The sequence below is a fragment of the Ahaetulla prasina genome, chromosome 1 (assembly GCF_028640845.1).
Source record: "Ahaetulla prasina isolate Xishuangbanna chromosome 1, ASM2864084v1, whole genome shotgun sequence".
Taxonomy (NCBI): Eukaryota; Metazoa; Chordata; class Lepidosauria; order Squamata; family Colubridae; genus Ahaetulla; species Ahaetulla prasina.
The window spans coordinates 257,566,540-257,576,014 of NC_080539.1; positions in this window are offsets into that span (position 1 = coordinate 257,566,540).

A 9,475-nucleotide genomic window follows, 5' to 3' on the forward strand; every position below is an offset into this window, starting at 1 on the left:
TGCTTTACCTTCTTGCTATTTCTATAAATTACAATACTTCTTATTTAATTACTTTTTTAAATACTACATTCTACAGGATTACTTATATATAATGTTTTCTTCTTATACTGTTCTGCCTTAATTCCTCTGTCTGGAATATCTTCTGGTTTTTTTCTTCTGCGTTATTGGCCAGCATATAGAGTACTTGCAACTTTCTTTGCTGTGTGTTTCTTTTCCTTTGGATTATTCAGCTCCTTTTAAGGAAAAACAACTTCTTTTATTCAGCTGCTTTACTCTTTACTCTTTGTTGGTGGTTGCAGAGCTTCCCAAACACACATCTCCTTCTACAGCTGTTTCAAGGTTGCAGTTTTATTGGCAACTTTGCCATCAGGAAGGGGAGGAATTTGAACTCTGCTCAGATGGGAGGGGAAGAAGATAGTATAGGTGACTGCATCTTTTTTAAGCAGTCTGCTCTTCCAGGGGGAAAGAGCTCTAAATTGTTGAATGGTAAATTGATTATCATATGAACCATCAACTGGTGTCATCTCTTTAATGACTATGTACAGTAGATGCACCTCAAAGATGATCTGTCTCCAGTCTGATCCTTCAAGTTTATCAATGAAGTATACATCAGTACTGTAATGGAGGCCATCCACCTTGTTGCTGGATATCCTGTTTTTCTCTTTCCTGCCATTCTCAGTACTACAGACTTCTCCAGAGAGCTAAGTCTACACATAACATGCCCAAAATATAATAATTTGAGCCAAATTATTTGTGTCTTAAATCAGAATCCTGAATTTGATTTCTTGTACGATCTACCTGTTTAATTTCTAGGCAATTCATGATATTTTCAAGAGTCTTCTCTAAAAATAATGTTCAGAGGTGTCAATATTCTTTCTATCCTCTTCTTCAAAGTCCAATTTTCATTTCCATAAAATGTCACAGGGAAAATCGTCTGTACATTTCTGCTTTTGGTAGATATAGACATACCCTGACTTCTAAATAGCTTTCCCAAGGCCACTATTGCTCTCAACATCTACTGGAAATCATTGAGTAAGATTATCCACCAAACACCCTATTACAGTATATCTTTCAACCCCAGGCCAAAATGATAGCTCTATATAATTTTTCAAGCAAATCTATAGTGAATAATAATAGATACCTTTCCTGCACTCACCTTGTTTAGGGTAAATAAGTCGGTGCAGGGAGGTGGTGTCCCTCTGCCCGCCCGCCCCCCAAACCCTCTAAAACGTGATTCAGTTATGACACAGAAAATAAAATCTCCCAGTTGGAGAATGAATATGACTGATATCACAGCAGCACCTGTGGGGGATGGAGTGGGTCTGTCAAAATGGGAAAGGTGGCAGAGTATCAAAATGCTAGCAACAAGCTATTTTTTCTTCCCTGCTGACAAACAGCTGATTATGCCACCAAAGTTGGCTATTTGGCAGCTTGCTCCACAGATTTGAACAGGAGCAACTAGGAACAACCCAAAACCACCCCCTTCTGAGAAGAGGAATCTTGAAAATTGCAATTCTCAGTAAAGAGTGATTGGAGGATTGGACTTTTATCCTTTCTTTTCAACTGTTTGTTATTTTTAAACATACTTTGATTTAGACTGCACTTTTAAAAGTTTTACTTTTTGATTTATACTTTAATCAACTGGTTGAATGCTGACCTATCCTATAATCCTTTGCTGGATTTTAACATAAACTTTCTTTTGTTTTCTTACTGTTTACTTTGGAGTTCTAAATTACTTTCACTTTTGCTCCTCCGTGAGAGAATTCACCCCTGGAGAAGAATTAAAAGGGGAAAAAATTGAAATTTTCAAGATCCCTCTACTCAAAAAGTACACGATCCTCTGAGGATTGTCTTGGATTGTTCCTAGTTGCTCCTGTTCAGATCTGGGGAGCAAGCCACCTAAAAGCCATCTTTGGTGGCATAATCTTCTGTTTGTCAGCAGGGAAGGAAAATCCCTTTTTTGCTCTGCCTCCATCTTTGGGGAAGTCCCAGGATTGTGGTTATTTATTTATTTATCGAATTTATATTGCCATCTATTTGCACATGGCGATTGTGATCTCTGAAGGGAGGATATTTCATACAGCAGATAGATAGTGAAAGCTAACTAACTTGATTTATGCTTATGCTGGATTTTATTACAAGGACTTTGGTTTTACTAGCTTTTCTTTAAAAAAAACCTCGGGTCTTCTTTCTTTTCAACTTCTGATGGGAAAAATCCCTCTTTAATTACTTTTTATTCTGGGAAACTTTATCTCAACTTTTTTCTCTGGTTATTTTGTTATGGCCTCTGGTGGCTCAACAGACTAAGCAGTCTGTTATTAACACAGCTGCTTGCAATTACTGCAAGTTCAAGTTCCACCAGGCCCAAGGTTGACTCAGCCTTCCATCCTTTATAAGGTAGGTAAAATGAGGACCCAGATTGTTGGGGGCAATAAAAGTTGACTTTGTATATAATATACAAATGGATGAAGACTATTGCTTAACCCAATGTAAGCCACCCTGAGTCTTCGGAGAAGGGCGGGATATAAATTCAAATAAAAAAAATGGTATATCTGTTTCTTTTTTTCTTGAAAAAAACTGTTTGTGCTGTTGTCATATTTGGACTATATTAAAATGCAAACAACAACAAACTAAGGACTTTGAATACTATACATTTTATATCCTTTACAATGTCTACAAAAAAAGATAAAGCCCTTTGGGAAGCCTTCAAAAAAAAGAATGCTTATTAACACACAAACTCTATTTGAAAACTTCAGTAAAAGGTTTGATAGGTTAACAATGGTTTTGAATCAATCCCAGGATGACAGATGGCAGATCTGAAGAAAAAAGAGTTTGGTCTGAGAATTGCAGGCTTGATGGAGAAGGCTAAAAGGGGCACAAATACAAGAAACTCTGAGATGATGGAATTGATGATTGGTGGATTGGGCTTTTTGGGGAAAATGGATAGACTTTGGAGAATGGATTTATTATATTTAAACAAAAAACATTTGACAAGAAATACTGTTGTTGTTTTTTTTACAGAGAGACTCTCTAGACAATGGGCACTGCAAAGATATTTACAACAGAGCAGGGGTGAAATGCTACTGGTTCGGACCAGTTCGGATGAATGGTAGCACAGATTGGGGCTGGTTCGCAGAACTGGTAGCTATGGCTGGCTGGCTACGCCCCCGAACTGGTCCACGGCCCACAGTCCTGCCATGCTTGCCTGCGTTCCATGCTGCCTTCCTGGTGTCCCAGTGGCCAGCTTGCAAAGGCAGGCAAGCGGAAGGCCACATGGAAGGCAGGCAAGCATGGAAGGGCTGCGGGGAAGGAGCTAGCAGCTTACTCCCTTCCCCGCAGCCCTGCCATGCTTGCCTGCCTTCCATGCTGCCTTCCCAGTGGTCCCCCATGCCCACTTGCCTTCCGAGGTCAGTGTTCAGCTAACCCTAACACCCATGCCTTTGGGGGAGATGCAGCGGCTCTACCTTTGCCCGAAATGCCTCTCATGTCTTTTGGAAGCAATTGGGAGAAGTGGGAGGGGGGAGAGCAGCCAGCAAAGGCCAGGAAGACCCAGACGCCCCCTCCCTCCCTCCTCTCCCCCCCTTTCTTCAGTCTGGCTGGAAAGAAACAGGGCGTAGACAGCCGCTGCTGCGTTATTCTACCTCCTCTGCAAAACTGCTCCGCTCACCTCCAGCGCCCCAATGCAACACCCAAGGCTTGCACAGGGCAGACCATGGCAGCTGCAAGGCTGAGATGCTGACCATGCAAGGGGGGGGGAGAATGAAGACATCACACCAAGCAGCCCTCTTCCTCCTCTTCTCCTCTGCCAGCTTTGAGGCTGGGCAGGGCTCGGAGTGACAAGAAGGAAGACAAGGCAACCACAAGTTTCTCCTCCTCCTCCTCGAGGGGTTCATTGAGTTAGTTTTGCAAGCTTGCCCGAGGTTTGCAATTTTGCACGGCTTTTGGGGGTTTTTTGCAGCAAGCCCCCTTCTTCCTCCTCCTCCTCCGCAGCTCTAACGTGGATTTTTAATTCATGAGGAAGGAATAGAAACCCTTCCCATCCTACCTCAGGACCGATTAGTTTTTCTTGTCGCTCACAACAGGAATCCAACCTTTGCATAGAAGTAATCCTTAGAAGTAATCCAACTGGATGAGAAACATTGTAAAGGCATAATGGAATAGCAGTCTATCTCTCTTTCTCCAACTTATCAATTAAAATCCCTCTTCAAAAACAAAGGAAAACAAAAAAAGACGACAAAACTTTGCACATTAACTCCTCCTTTCTTTGTAAGGGTGTAGATAGGCCACATGTAGGCTAGATATTACCTGGGATGGAATGAGTCTGACATATTGTGAGATGCCACATTACCTTGGCATTACATTTGACTGAACATTACGCTTTAAAAGACATTGTTGCAATTTAAAACAAAAGATTTCCACCTGTAATAATATCCACCCATAATAATCTCAGAAAGCTGGCTGTAACTACTATTACTCTATGAAGGCTGCCCTTACATTGTGTTACTTGTTGAGAGAGTACAACCTGCCTCATTTGAGGCCAGTCTGCACACTCTGACACAAATGGGTGGATATATGCTGCATTGTTACTGAATGTCTGCACCCCATTCCACTTAACAAACTATATATGTTGGTGAAAATACCCTCCCCAGGTGTCAGAAGAAGTATGGCACAAGACATGGAATATAGAGAGTTGTTACATGATCTAGCACACCAGTGGTGGGTTGCTACCGGTTCGCACTGGTTCAGGAGAACCAGTAGTAAAAAAATTTAGTCGCTCGCAAAATCGGTAGTAATAGCTGGCTGGCCAGGCCCCCGAACCAGTCGCCGGTCACTCACCCCGGCTGCCATGTTCATTGCCACCATGTTCTTCACGCACGCGCATCCCATTGCCTTGCAAGTCCAATAGGATGCACATGTGCAAAGAACATGGCGGTGACGGCAGCAACTTTTTCTGCTGGTACTTTTTGGCGACATGTGGAGAAAGCAGCTTTCCAGCAGCAGCCGAAAACTCTGGTCACCTTGCCTTCCCGACTCTGGACCAGCCACTGAGGAAGGTAAGCAACTGAACAAAAAGACGGTGGGGGGGGGGGAAGAAGGCAGGTAAGGGGCCTGCCATGGGACCACTGGGAAGGACGCGTGAAAGACAGAAAAGCAATTAAATCCCCTGGCCATCGGAAAGGCAGCTAGTAGCCTATTCCCTTCCCTGCAGCCCTGCCATGCTTGTCCGCTGTCAATGCCTGCCACAGCAAAAGCCGTGCTGGAAAACTCCCTGAAAGTTCTGGGACAGCCCATCGTGGCTGCTACTAACTGCTGCGGCAAAAGCCGTGCAGGAAACATTCCTGGGACACCCCCCAGCCACTGCTACTGCCGACGCTGGGACACCCTGCTGCCACTACCACCGCTACTGCTGCTGCTGCTACTACCACCTTAGCCGCCACCACCGCTGCTGCCACTGCCGCCTCCACTGCCACTGGGCAGGAAAAATCCCCAGGAGCCGGGACACCCTGCCACTGATGCTGCCACTGCCACTGCTTGCTGCAGCAAAAGCTGCCCAGGAAAACTCCCTGGGAGTTCCAGGACAGCCCGTTGTGCCCGGCTGCTACCTGCTGCAGCAAAAGCCGTGCAGGAAAAGTTCACGGGACGCCCCCCCCTCTGCCACTACTGCCGCCGCTGCCAGGATGCCCCGCCACCGCTGCCACCGTTACTACCACCACTGCTGCCACTGCCACCACCATCACCTTAGTCACCGCTGCCGCTACCACTGCTGCTGCTGCCTCTACTGCCACCACTGCCAGACAAGAAAAGTCCCTGGGAGCCGGGAGACCCTGCTGCCGCTGCCACTGCCACCATGCAGGAAAAGTCCCCAGGAGCTGGGATGCCCTGCTGCCGCTGCTGCTGCCGCCGCTTGCCACAGCAAAAGCTACACAGCCTGAAGTTCCCATTTCGGTGGCTGCTGCTGCCGCCACCTAAAGCTCCCATTTTGGCCCCTGCCTGAAGTTCCCATTCTGGGTGCTGCCACCGCTGCTAGGCACTTTCTCTTGGGCCTCCTAGTCTCAGTCTCCTAGACTTTGAAGGAGAGAGGAAGGGAGAGGGAGAGAGAGAGACAGACAGAGAGAGAGAGAGAGAGAAAGAGAAAGAGAGAAAGAGAGAAGGAAAGAAAGAAAAAGAGAGAAAGAAAATGAGTGAAAGAGAAAAAAGAAAGAAAGAGGGAGAGACAAGAAAGAAAGAGAAAGAAAGAAAGAAAGAGGAAGGGAGAGAGAGAGAGAGAAAAGAATGAAAGAAAAAGAGACAAAGAAAAAGAGGAAGAGGAAGGGAGAGACAAGAAAGAGATAAAGAAAAAAGAAAGAGAAAGGAAGGGAGAGAGAGTAAGAAGAGGAAGGAAGGACCACAAACCTTGGCACTAGACGTGACTTCAAAAGACGCTTTGAAACAGGACAGCAGCCAAGGGCTGGAAGGGACCTTAGAGGCCATCTAATCCAGGCCCCTGCTCCAGCAGGAAACCTTACATCGTCTGGATTATTTTGGTGCTTCTAACAGAAAGTAAAATTGCCAGAAAGGAGGAGTTTACTAGGACAAGGCTGCCATGCAAAGGAAGGCAGAGATAGTCCTTGACTTATGACCAAAATTTTGGTTGCTAAGCAAGAGCATCGTTAAGTGAGTTTCACCACATTTTACTCAATCCATGATCTCTCCTGGCTCTAACAGTTATGTGCAAGTTAGGGAAGAAGATCTGAAGGTGTGTGTAATGTGTGTAAACTAAACAGAAGTTATAGTTAAATGTGTGGCAGAAAGTGGACTCTAGGTATGTTTTTCCAAATGTAGTAAGTGAGGTTGAATGTGTGTAGTTTTAGAAGAGGTGTGTGTGTGTGTACATACAGTATATATATATATATATATATAGTAGTAGGTAATGTATCTTTTTGTGTGCCTATACACGCTATACTATGTAATATGTATGTACACATATGGCATATATACGTAGGATTTAATAGTATATTTTGGATGTTCAGTAGTAGTAAATAAATAGACAGGGAAATTATAACTCGTTGAGACCTTTGAGGCAAGGAGAGGCCAGGCACCCTAACCTTTGACGTGAGTGACAGCAAGTTGGCCACACCCACCCAGTCACATGCCCACCAAGCCATGCCCACCCAGTCACATGCCCACCAAGCCACGCCCATAAAATAAGTCACACCCACAGAACTGGTTGTAAAAAAAATTAGAACCCATCCCTGCAGCAAACCCATTATTTGGCCCAAGTAACCCCTACAAAAAGATTGAAATCAAGAAGGATCATTTTAGATTATGCTAATGAGAATGTTACTACACTTCAAACAGAATAATCAAAAAGATGGAAACTTCAAATTAAATATCTTCATAATTGGATAGAAAAACTTGCATGGAGGTTCAGAGTAGGAATGGACATTTGGAAATGTTAAAATAGATTGTGACTGGTTTGGCTAGAACTGAAGACCACATGGAAAAATTAAGGTTTCTCCCAGAGAACAAGCATATTTACTGAGAATGTGGCAGTATTCAAACAATTATCCATCTTATATAATGCCCCCTGGGACTGACATGCACATAGAATAACTTGCTGATTGGGAAAATCCCTGCCATCAATGTGGCCAAGCATTGGGCTAAAAGTATATACATTTATGGTTTATTAACATTTTTAATCTTTTTAATTTAAACTAATAATTTTCCACTTTCTAGTTCCTGCATTTCTGACACGAGATTGTACTGGTGCATCCTAAAAGTAAACAGAAGAAGTCATAAAAAAGAATATTCTCCTCTACATTTCTAGGCAACAGTAAATTTCAGGTTCACAAAAGAGGTTCTCCCCCACCCCGCATCCTCAGGTAAGTGTCTTTAAGATTTGTTGCCTCACTCTTTTTTTAAAAAAAAACTCTTAAACCACAATCTGCAGTAAATGTAACTATTACAGAAAAGTGAAGACCCTTGTATCATGCTGGCCACATGACCATGGAAGCATCTTTAGACAATGCTGGCTTCCTCAGCTAAGAAACAGAGATGAGCAGTGTGTCAAGGTTCCAGAAAAACCTCTTCTGCATAAAAAAAACTCAGAAGCCATTGTCTTTCAGAGTTCTTTACTAGCATAAGGAAACTGGCACACGATGAGTGAAAATCCAAAACTGAACTTCTGGATTCTTTTTCCAGTTATACAAACCCCAAGAGTCCCACCCCCCTAACCCCTTTGCTGGTCACATGGTCCCACGTTCTCCCAGTTCATTCGAATATCTTCCCGCCACTCCTCCTGCAGATGTGAACACCATCCGACCTTGACCGCTTGAAGAATGTTACCATACCCCTCAACCTCCCTTCTTCCCCTCAGGGGAAAAATGTGGCAGCGTCTGGAACCCTAAAGCCTAGTATGGTTTCCAGGCCTGACACAGTGCCCCTTAAAATCAGACACGACTGGGCAGGGAAATCTTTATCTTTACCTATGCCTCATTTTTTCCCCCAAATTCCTAAACCACTATCTGGAATAAATGTAACCATAACAAAAATGTGAAGAGACACATGTATCACATTTTACTTGACCCAGTTTTAGAAGAAAGAACTTTTTCTTACATCTGGAATTTCTCCAAGCAGGGAACAAATCCTGTCATAGTTTTGTATATTTTATATTTTTGAAAACCCTAAGAGTTTCAGGCTCTCCATCAGCCTCTGCAAGGAAAGTTGGCAAACATACTAAAGGTAATGAGGGAAAAGACTACTGCAGAGTAGATTGGCTTCATGAGTTTTCCACCTCATTCTAGAACTACTCCCTCATCTATGCTTTACATCTACAAATCCAAACCAACTTTACCAGACATGATCAATTCATGCTGCCAATTCTGAATGGCAGAAATTTTCTCTCTACTGTGAGTAATTGGGCAGTAGGGATTATCTTCCTGTATTACCTAACATAATCTTCCTTTCTGAATTAGGTGGAGCAGTGGTTGTGTGGGTTCCTCTCAGGGTTTTTTGTATGGGGAGTGTTCAGCATTCACTACTCAGTCAGGATGGGAGTTCGCACCTGTCCCAACTAGTATTTGTCTTTATGCAAGCAGTAGGTCATACTCACCCTTCAGCTTTAGATAAGCCATGGGGATGACAATATGAGACTCTGTGGGGGTGGAAGATCTGTTAAAATATCTATCTCAATTTCCTAATAGAACTTAATGGATTCTAGAATGCACTTACAAATTTTGTTGCCTTATTTTTTGGTAAGATTTCTGAAATTGTATCCAATTTATGGAACACAGAAACTACCTAGTTGGTTGACCATTATTCCTAAATGCCCACTTTGGCACTCACAGAATCAAATCAGCATCTTGATTTACCATATTTTTTGGAGTATAAGACACACCTTTTTCCTCCTAAAAGTGGGTGAAAAATTAAGTGCATCTTATAGACCAAATACGGGCGTCCAAATGCTATGGATGGCCCATTTTGGGGCTCCCATGCC